The 9396-nt window shown below is 37.5% G+C and overlaps 1 protein-coding gene across 1 annotated transcript in view; it reads right to left on the bottom strand.

Annotated features, from left to right (window-relative positions):
• Nucleotides 1-7909, bottom strand: part of VWC2 (von Willebrand factor C domain containing 2) — a 333726-nt gene extending 325817 nt beyond the window's left edge. The window contains exon 1 of the mRNA XM_018558054.1: nt 7831-7909. The gene's annotated coding sequence lies outside the window, so the exon portion shown is untranslated. The remainder of the gene's footprint in view (nt 1-7830) is intronic.
• Between the last annotated feature and the right edge of the window lie 1487 nt (nt 7910-9396).

Here is a 9396-nt window from a genome sequence, read left to right as displayed (position 1 = left end):
CGGGTCAGCCGAACATGCTGAGCATGTTCGGCCGACCCGAAGCCATGCGAAGCAAGCCGCTGTACGGATGATTTCAGCCGATATACGGCTGAAATCAGCCGTACAAGCCTGAAGTGAATAGCCGAACAGTGTTCAGCTCACTTCACTTGGGGCTGGTTGTTCACTCGGCTGCCCTCGGCAGCTTAGTGAAAAGACCCGTAAGTGTTTTACAGTGTCTCTTTACTGACTAATTTATAGCAAGTGGTTCATAATGGATAATACAGCTTTGAAATGGGTCACATACTAAGATTCTTAGATCAACTGCAGATTCACTTATCTTTTTAGTATCTTTCTCTGCCATTTTAGTTTCAAATTTGTTCTGCAATTTTGATTGTTTTAGCTGCTGTCTTAATTCCTGCTGCAATTTCTATTATTTGTTTAAAGTATCTCTAAAGCAAAAGCTTTTTTTACGTTTTGGATAGAGTGGGGAAGGGTTAAAAACACTGCCAGGTTTTTTGTTTTATCTGTGTCCCATAGAGGAGATTTAAAATAAGCAGATTCCCAATACAAAAGTGGCTCTACACAACCTTTACTGGACAGAAATAAGGTATCTAAAGCAACAGCATTATTGCTAATGTCCTCTTAAAATCAGCAAATGTACCCTGTAGCAACATTAGACTCTAATGGGTTCCCATGTACTCTCTTACTTACATGGAAATTTATAGCTCATGGAGCCACAATGTTCCTGGCGGATCAATTGTATAACGTGCCGATCGTGCGCCCCCCTCTGGTCCCGAGCTCCGGTGTGACCGGTGCGAGCACGGGACCAGCATGGTGGCTCTGTGACAGGGGATCAGAGGGAGATCGGTACATGATCTCCCTCTGATCCCCTCTTCGGTGTCAGAATGCGGAAGTGATGTATATTATATATTATATTATTATATCTCTGCTTCATCAGCTTCTTTGGGGGTCCCTAGGTGACATTAGGTGACGATCTTTCGGAATTTCATTTTAGTTTTGGACTGGGTATTCTGAAACAGTCACATGTTCATTTTAGTTTCATTTTGAATGAAAATTCACATGATCTAAAATTTCGGATTCATTTGCATTCAGCTTTATTGGAATTTGGACATTCACATGCCTCGGAATTCATGAAATTGTGTCCAAATTTGCATTTGGAATGAAACAAAAATTACATGTCTAGCACGTGTCTCTACTGAGTTTAATGATAATAACTAGGGATGCACTGATACCAAGTACAGTACAAATACATGTACCGATACTTTTCGAGCTCCAAGACTAGACTAGAGAAAAATTCAAAAGTTAGGAGGCAGCTGTCATTTGTAAGGGGCACACGGAGCTCCTGGGATTTGTACATCTCTGTTTTAATGTAAGATTTTGTTTTTATAAATATAAATAAAGGGATGCACCGATACCAGTTTTGCGAGTACAAGTACCGGTACTTGCCCAAGTACTTACAAGTACAAGTACTGATACATTTTTATTTATTGTCATGTGACAGTTTTTCTAAAACAATATCTACTAATGATTTCAGGACAGTGGTAGAGCATCAGAGCCAGGTCCCAGCTGCAAACCCTGCAACCCTGGAAGTTCTCATGAAAATGCCCAGTTTCGGCATTGGTACTCAAAAAGTATCGCTGCATCCCTAAAAATAACAAAGCCTTTTTTTGACATTACAAAATACAATAATTTGGGGGTTATTACCTTTGCAGTATAAACTAGACCAAGTGCTGCTTGGTAAAATCACATGATTTGTCACTGATGTGGCTCTGCTAAAGTTACCATAACATTTTTTTATCAAATCAAAAGTATATTAGGTGTTGCTGCGATCTGCCAACTAAAATACAGCCAAATATGCACAGCCAAAGTACACAGTCAATGAGGCTGTCCCTAAAAACTGGTTCTGTAATGAGAAGCACAAAATTAGGGCATCAACCATATAGTTGGATGCAACCCAGCCCCCCTCCCCCCACACACACTGTATTTCTTTTTCTATTTTTGTTTTTCTATTAGCAAAGGTCCCTAACAGCTGTGCCCAGCTTTCTATGCCATTGAAGTTGGGTAACAATAGCTTGCCTGGCAGCACCAAAGATGAGCATAAAAATATAGTCCCCATTGACTTTAATGCAATTTGAGTTTGAAATTTGGGCTGATACATAGTTACTTAGTATTTGGGGTTGAATAAAGACACAGGTCCATCAGGTTTAACCTTTGTGTGTGTTGTGAGTGCATGTGTGTATATGAGTCTCTTTGTGGTCTTAGTTTTTAAGAGTGCCTGTACCCCTGTATGTTACGATTTTTGAATGAATCAATATTCTCTATTGATACCACTGATTGTGGCAGAGAGTTCCAAAATGTAACCATTGGAACTGAAAAGAAGCACCTAGCAAATGTTTTTTGCTGATGTTGTATCACCACCAAACATTTTGTACATCAAAATCATGTCCCCCTTAATTGTTTCACTTCCAGTGTGAACAAATTAAAATGTAGCAACCTCGTCTCATAGCTTTGATCCTCCAGCCCCTTAATTATCTCTTTGCCCTTCTCTGGACCCTCTCTAGCTCAAGGACATCCTTTCTGTGGATTGGTGACCAAAACTGAACCGCATACTCAAGATGTGGCCGAACCAGCGATCTATAAATTGGCAAAATTATTGCTTTGCCTCTACAGTACATTTCTTTTTTAATGCATGACAGTACTCTGCTTGCTTTGTTTGCCGCAGCCTGGCATTGCATGATGTTTTTCAGTCTGTGTATTACTATGACCCCCAAATCTTTTTCCATTTCTGACTTCCCTAGTGAAGTACCCATTAACGTGTATTCCTCTTGCCTATTTTTAACTTCAAAATGCATTACTTTACATTTTTAAACATTAAACCTCATCTGCCATATAGTTGGCCACTGCCCTATTTTATTCACATCCTACTGTAATGTTATAATGTCTAAGTCCGTGTCTATTACTCTCCCAATTTTAGTATCATCTGCAAACACAAACATGGCTATTAACACCTTCCCCAATATCATTAATAAACAGGTTAAACAGTATTGGGCCTAGCACAGAACCCTGGGGCACCCCACTCTCGACCTTAGACCGATCTAAAAAAAAGCCATTTATCAATACTCTCTGGACACATTCCTGTAGCCAGTTCTCTATCCTTGTACACACGATTTCATCTATGCCCATAGATTTCAGCTTGCATATTAAGCGTTTATGTGGTACCGTGTCAATTGCTTTTGCAAAATCCAGATAAACTACATACACTGGCTTTCATCGTAGAATGTCAGTAGCTTGGTCTAACAAGAACGGTCCTTCATAAATGCTGATTTTCACTTATTATACCTTTGTCACAAATAGAATTCACTAAATAGTCCTTTATCATTCCCTCAAACAGTTTTCATACTATTAATGTTAGACCGACTGGTCTGTAGTTCCCCAGTTGGCATCTTGAACCTTTTTTAATATTGATACTATCGTAGCTTGGTACCCTTCTATTCAGTATAGAGTCCTTGAAAATTAGGGATAACGGTCTCGCTATAACCTGGCTGAGCTCTTTAAGTACCCTAGGGTGCAGGTTTATTTGTATTAAGTTATTCAAGTCTTTGTTGAACCCCCGGCTTTCGTCAACCACTGCGCTATCTTACGCAATAAGCTACTCACATTCTTAGCTCCCTTAAACCTGTCTTTTTCTTGAGTGTATACTGAGGAGAAAAAATAATGTAATACCTCAGCCTTCCCCCCTGTCATTTGTGATTATCTCCCGTTCTCATGTTTTATTGGGCCTACCTGCTGTTTTCTTACCTTTTTAATGTTTATATAGAGAATAATTTTGGGGGGTTCTTCATACTGACTGTGGCGACATGCTTTTCGTAATCTATTCTAGCTGCTCGGATTTTATGTTTACATACCTTATTGCATTCCTTGTAGCTCTGGAATGCCATTGCAGTCCCGTTAATATTCAATTTGTTAAATGCTAGCTTCCTTTCTTTGATGTGTTGTCTTAACGTTTTATTTAGCCATGCAGGCTTAGTTCTTAATCTTTTGTTTTTGTTACCCAATGGTATGCACTTGGTAATAGTAATACATTACTGTTATGCAATGTATTCTTAAAACAATCCCACTTTTCGTTAGTGTTCATTGTTAGAAATAAGTTGTCCCATCTAGTTTCATACACCAGATGATGCAGCTTATCAAAGTTTTTCTTTTTTGAAATTTAGCATTCCTGTCAAACCAACACACCTCTCTTGTCTGTACCCAACATTAAAACTAATCGACCTGTGATCACTATTACCCAATGTATCCCTAATTGCTATGTCTTTAACTTGGTGGGCCTGCACTGCAAGGGTTATTTAAGTGCTTGTTTTTGTCTAGGGATGAAAATAACAAAGATATACTCACCCAAACTTCCAACCTGGCCAGCTGTTACACCAGTCCCCATAGCCTCTCTCCGCCTCCACTCCGACAGTCTAAAGTCCTGTGAGTCACCATGACCTATGCAGTGTGCAGGACATGTGGATGCCGAGGTAGATTCCATCGCTGGAGCGGAGAAGTAGCAAAGATACAAAGAGGTACTTGCACAAGTGGTGCCCATTGTCAAGCCCTATACTTAAAGCTACTGCAATCCAAACAAACATGCATCTAAAAATAGAGAGACTATACAATTGTATTTAAAAGTGTCCACCCAAAAGGGATTTAAAGGTGTAAAACATATGAAAGGCAATTATGTGACACTAAGGTAAAAGGGGAATGAACCCTATCAGTGGCTGAATACTAACCCAAATATTTAGACATCTTAAGGGTTGTAATAATTTATCTATGCATTTAAAGGGTGTATAAAATATGGGTAGCTTAGGAACGGTAGTTTTTACATAATGATCAGTGCTATCCTTCAGGTAACCTTTTCCAGTAAAGTCATAGAACAGGTTATCTATGTTGTAGGGATAAGGGAGTAGTCCCCTGAACTTTTAATATTCTAAGGCATATACTCTTGTGTTGGTTCCCTTACATAATAACAAAATCACGCCCTTAGCTCATGGTTTAGGTAGCACAGTGCTGTTGGGCAAATCATGTGAAGCTTTCAATTTAGCCAGTGATAGATTATCAAAAACATTCTTCTGCATAGGCAATATATCATTTTCTTTGGAAACAACCTTGACAAGGGCATAAACACTTGAATTGAAAAAAAGAAAGAAAGGGAAAGAAATAATGTAGAATGCTTGTTGAACGCATATCAACTCGGTTGAAAGTTACCATTTTGTTCAGAACAATTTAGCCTCATCAAGCAGAAAACAGAGCAATGCCATATCGTTTTCCTCAAGATTGATTGCCCTCTATAGTTACAGATCTGTGACACTCTTGATAGATTTATATACTCCTGTTTATATTGATTACCATCCTCCATTTAAGTCATATATTGGACGATTGTGCTTAGTATAATACAATTTTAAATCATAAACATTAATTTAATTTCTATAAAACATTTAATTACATATGTTTTTGTGAAAAGATCAGCTGTTCTTAGTAAGTGTGGATATTCTGAATAGAGTATTACAGTAAAATATTATATAAGGTTTGGCTCCCATAGCATGCATAGAAATGCTTTAATTATAGTATTTAGTGTAAGATCTTTAAATATGAGCTTGCCACAAGCCTGTAAATAGTTGAAATTAATTGTCAATATCACGTTCATGTATTGTATGAGGAAGAGCAAAAAATGTAGTGCTATTCACAGATAACTTATTTTATGATCAAGGCCCAGCAATTCACACAACTCTAATATGATACTAATATACTAACCTATCACAATAAAACCAACTTGGTGGTTGTCGAGCAATATGCATACATGTATTTCTAATTATACAATAGCTCGGTACACTTTTTTTAAAAAGGGTCTGCTACTACTAATATTACCACTACTACTTTTACTACTACAATATATGTCACTACAACTGCTGCCATTGATGTTACTACAACAACCAATAGTAACACTAATACTAATAACAAAAACAGTGTCTCTAGTACCTTTACTACTACTTCCAACACTGTCACTATATATGTCACTACAACTGCTGCCATTGATGTTACTACAACAACCAATAGTAACACTAATACTAATAACAAAAACAGTGTCTCTAGTACCTTTACTACTACTTCCAACACTGTAAACAGTGATAGTATGGTCACTCTTTGCACCTCTTTTAGTATTAAATTTAAAAACCGTGTGCATGGAACATAACTACAAGTATTTATCAAGTATATATGGATAAGCAACGTGAGCATTTAATCCAAATTATATTTCAACAGATGCATACTATTAACAAACAAAAACAGTTACTCAGATGCTATACAATAAATTCAGGACCATGGAGAGGGCATAGAGGACTTACTATAATCAAACAGGAAGTGCAGCACTTTTTTTTAAATGTATGGCATCAACTATGAACAGGCTTGTCTTTTCTTCCAGCATATATTGTGGTATTTCAGCACAAGTAAATACACATATAAACAAAGAATAGTATTAGTTGGAATATTTCTACTTTCTAGTCATATTTATGACAGCTAAAGACAATAGTGGATGTGATCTCAGTGGCATTGTTTGATTATTAAACGCAACATATGCCATGTATTTTAAACATACAGTACCTAGTAATCTATCAAACTACAATTCTGCAGAAAAGCAATCAATAATTGTCTTCCCAGCACTGATCTACATGAAAGAGATTATTTGATTAGAAACTCTTGTGGTGCCTTTACCCTTCCTTTCTGAATAGGGCAGAAGGATATTTATTAACTCTTCTTTGTCTGTTAGAGTATAGAAGTACTTACATTGCTTGTAACACTGTAGCCATGAAATGTTCTTGCCTTATCGTTTGTGGTAAAATTCTAGCTGAATGTTGTCTTACTGTAATCAACAAGTGCCTCTGTCATCATTCTGTGTAAAAACACTACCAGTGACACATAACTGTCATTTTAATAATTTCAGTGGGAATCTTAGTAGCTCATCTGAATGTTGACTGTAGCATAAATAAAAAAAATGCTCACAGTAGATTGGTATAATTTACTAGTAAAGTACAAATGTTCTGTCAGGGTAACCAGTCAGACATTCACTTTTCTTTCTGTGGTAGGTTGGTGAAAGCTAATAACTGCTCTGTTGCTGAGTTTCTGCACGTTTGCTCTTTGGAAGCTTCAGTAAATTGCTTAAAAAAAGCTATTTATTCACACTGCCCATTGTGCAAATAAACAGTACTGCCTCTAAAGCATAATAGGAAAATGTAGTTTTAAATAATACGCCGTTAATAATTGCAACTCACATTTTGCTTATATTGAATGTTGCCATCTCCAGTAGGGTATTTGAGGATGTACTGGGTAAATCACATGCTGCCTGTGTTATCTTCACAGTATCTATCTATTCTCTTTATTATTTTCTTGCTACAGGCAGCGTTGAAGTATAAGGACAAGAAACAACAGTCTAGCTATGATCAACATGTTGTTGAGTATAATCCCACACAAACACAGCATACATTATTAACTATAAGACACATGCAGAAAAGCCAGTGCTAATTGCAAAAAAGCAAGCACACTTATAGTATAGTATATTATAGTAAAGTTAAGATGAAATACCTTATTCTTATATTATAAAAGTAGCTTAGAGACTGCTTTTAACATTATACATGAAGGATAGTAATGAGGGTTCTAAAGTGCCAAAATACTATGCAACCCTAAACAATAAAATAAACTTGAAGTGTGATAATGAACCTACCTCATCTTTTGTATATTAGGGTTTATATTAATGCTGTCACAAAATCCCAACCCACCCTTTTTTCAATTACTAACCAATTTTAAGAAAGAAGGTCCCAATTCTGCTAATGCACGTGGGTCTTCCAGTGGGTGTGATAAATCTGACAAAAAAAAACTTCTCCTTTCTGTTGTTCCAGCTTCCTTTACATAAAGCTTAGTAAAAATGAAAACTTTCCGAGGTCATCCTTAAAATCACAAGATGAGATCCTTATCAGATTGACATGAGTAGATAGGTAAGATTGTTTGTATATCTCCAGGGTTCTTTGGAAACACAATCCTCTTAAGCTGTGTATATATCTGTCATGTCATCAGTGAAAGAGGATGCTTGCCAGAATCTTGGTGCCATTATCTCTTGTTTTAAAATGGTAAGCAGTGTCATATCGCAGAGAGAATCAACATCATCTCCAGGTCAGTCGGGAAAGCTGGTCTGTTCGCTGCAATCCTGGCTGTGCTTGCAACAGCCCATGATTTATGATGTCCTTCCTGAGATGAAACTGTAGCGCGCTGTTCCTTTGTCACCTCCCTAGGTTCAGATGTTTGGCGTTCTGGATGACTGATAAATCAGTGACCCAAAATGTAAAGTCCACTAACTCACTAAAGGAGCAGGAGGATCAGTCTGACACTGCCAGACAAGCTGTCAAGAGCTGTGCTGCCAACTCACTTAATCCTCCTGGAAAAATCATTTAGCAGGGATTTTCCCTGTGCAACATATCTACCTACTATATCTTCTATAACATCCACTAGGAAAGTGCCTTGAATGTAGTCCTTTAAGAAATCTGACAGAATGAATTACAATTCAAAAAAAATGCACACAATGAAAGTGTTTTGCATTTCATTTAAATGCATGAGCACAACTGAATCTATGCAGGGAGCAGCACATAAGATCTATCTGTCTCTATTGAACTCTTATGAATCTGGAGCTCTGGCTGGGAGAGAATCAGGAGGAGGGAGATGGGAGGTGCTGGAAGGGGATTCTCTCTGCCTATGAATACAATAAGTCAGAAGACATCTTCCCTAAATAGGGATTTCAAAGCGTTTCTGAATCTCAAGTTGTATGATTTCACAGACCACAGAGAACAGAAAAAAAAGAAAAAGAGAAAAAAAAACAAGGCCAGGAGAGGAGGCTGAAAATCCTTCCACTGTAAACACTGAATCAGGTCACAGTTCTACCTGCATTCAGTCTTCCTATTTCTATTTTCCAATTCACTAGAGTGTTGTTGTTTTTTGTCTGTTGGCTTTTTTTAAATTTTATTTAAGGCACAGGATACATAAGTAAAGCTTTACAGCAAAATGCAAACAAATCATTTTCAGGATTTTTCTTTCTCGTATTTGCTGTATAATTGTTATGTATTAATATTATTAATAGTATTACCATCATCAGTGGTATTATTACATAGAAATATAGATGACTCACATGACTTCCTGAAGATGTACCTACACAGTAAATACTGAAGAGTGTCAGCCCAGAGGTAAACAGGTGGTAGCAGAGGTGTGTGTAGGGAAGGGTTATAGTGGTGTCAAGGTGTGTGCAAGGAAGAGGGTGTAGTGGCAGCAGAGGTGTGTTCAAGGAAGGGGGTGTAGTGGTGGTGGAGGTGTGGGCAG

Source organism: Nanorana parkeri, unplaced genomic scaffold (assembly GCF_000935625.1).
Source record: "Nanorana parkeri isolate BGI_ZX_2015 unplaced genomic scaffold, ASM93562v1 scaffold317, whole genome shotgun sequence".
Lineage (NCBI taxonomy): Eukaryota > Metazoa > Chordata > Amphibia > Anura > Dicroglossidae > Nanorana > Nanorana parkeri.
Note: the sequence above shows the minus strand (reverse complement) of the source record. Positions and strands in the feature narration are given on the sequence as shown.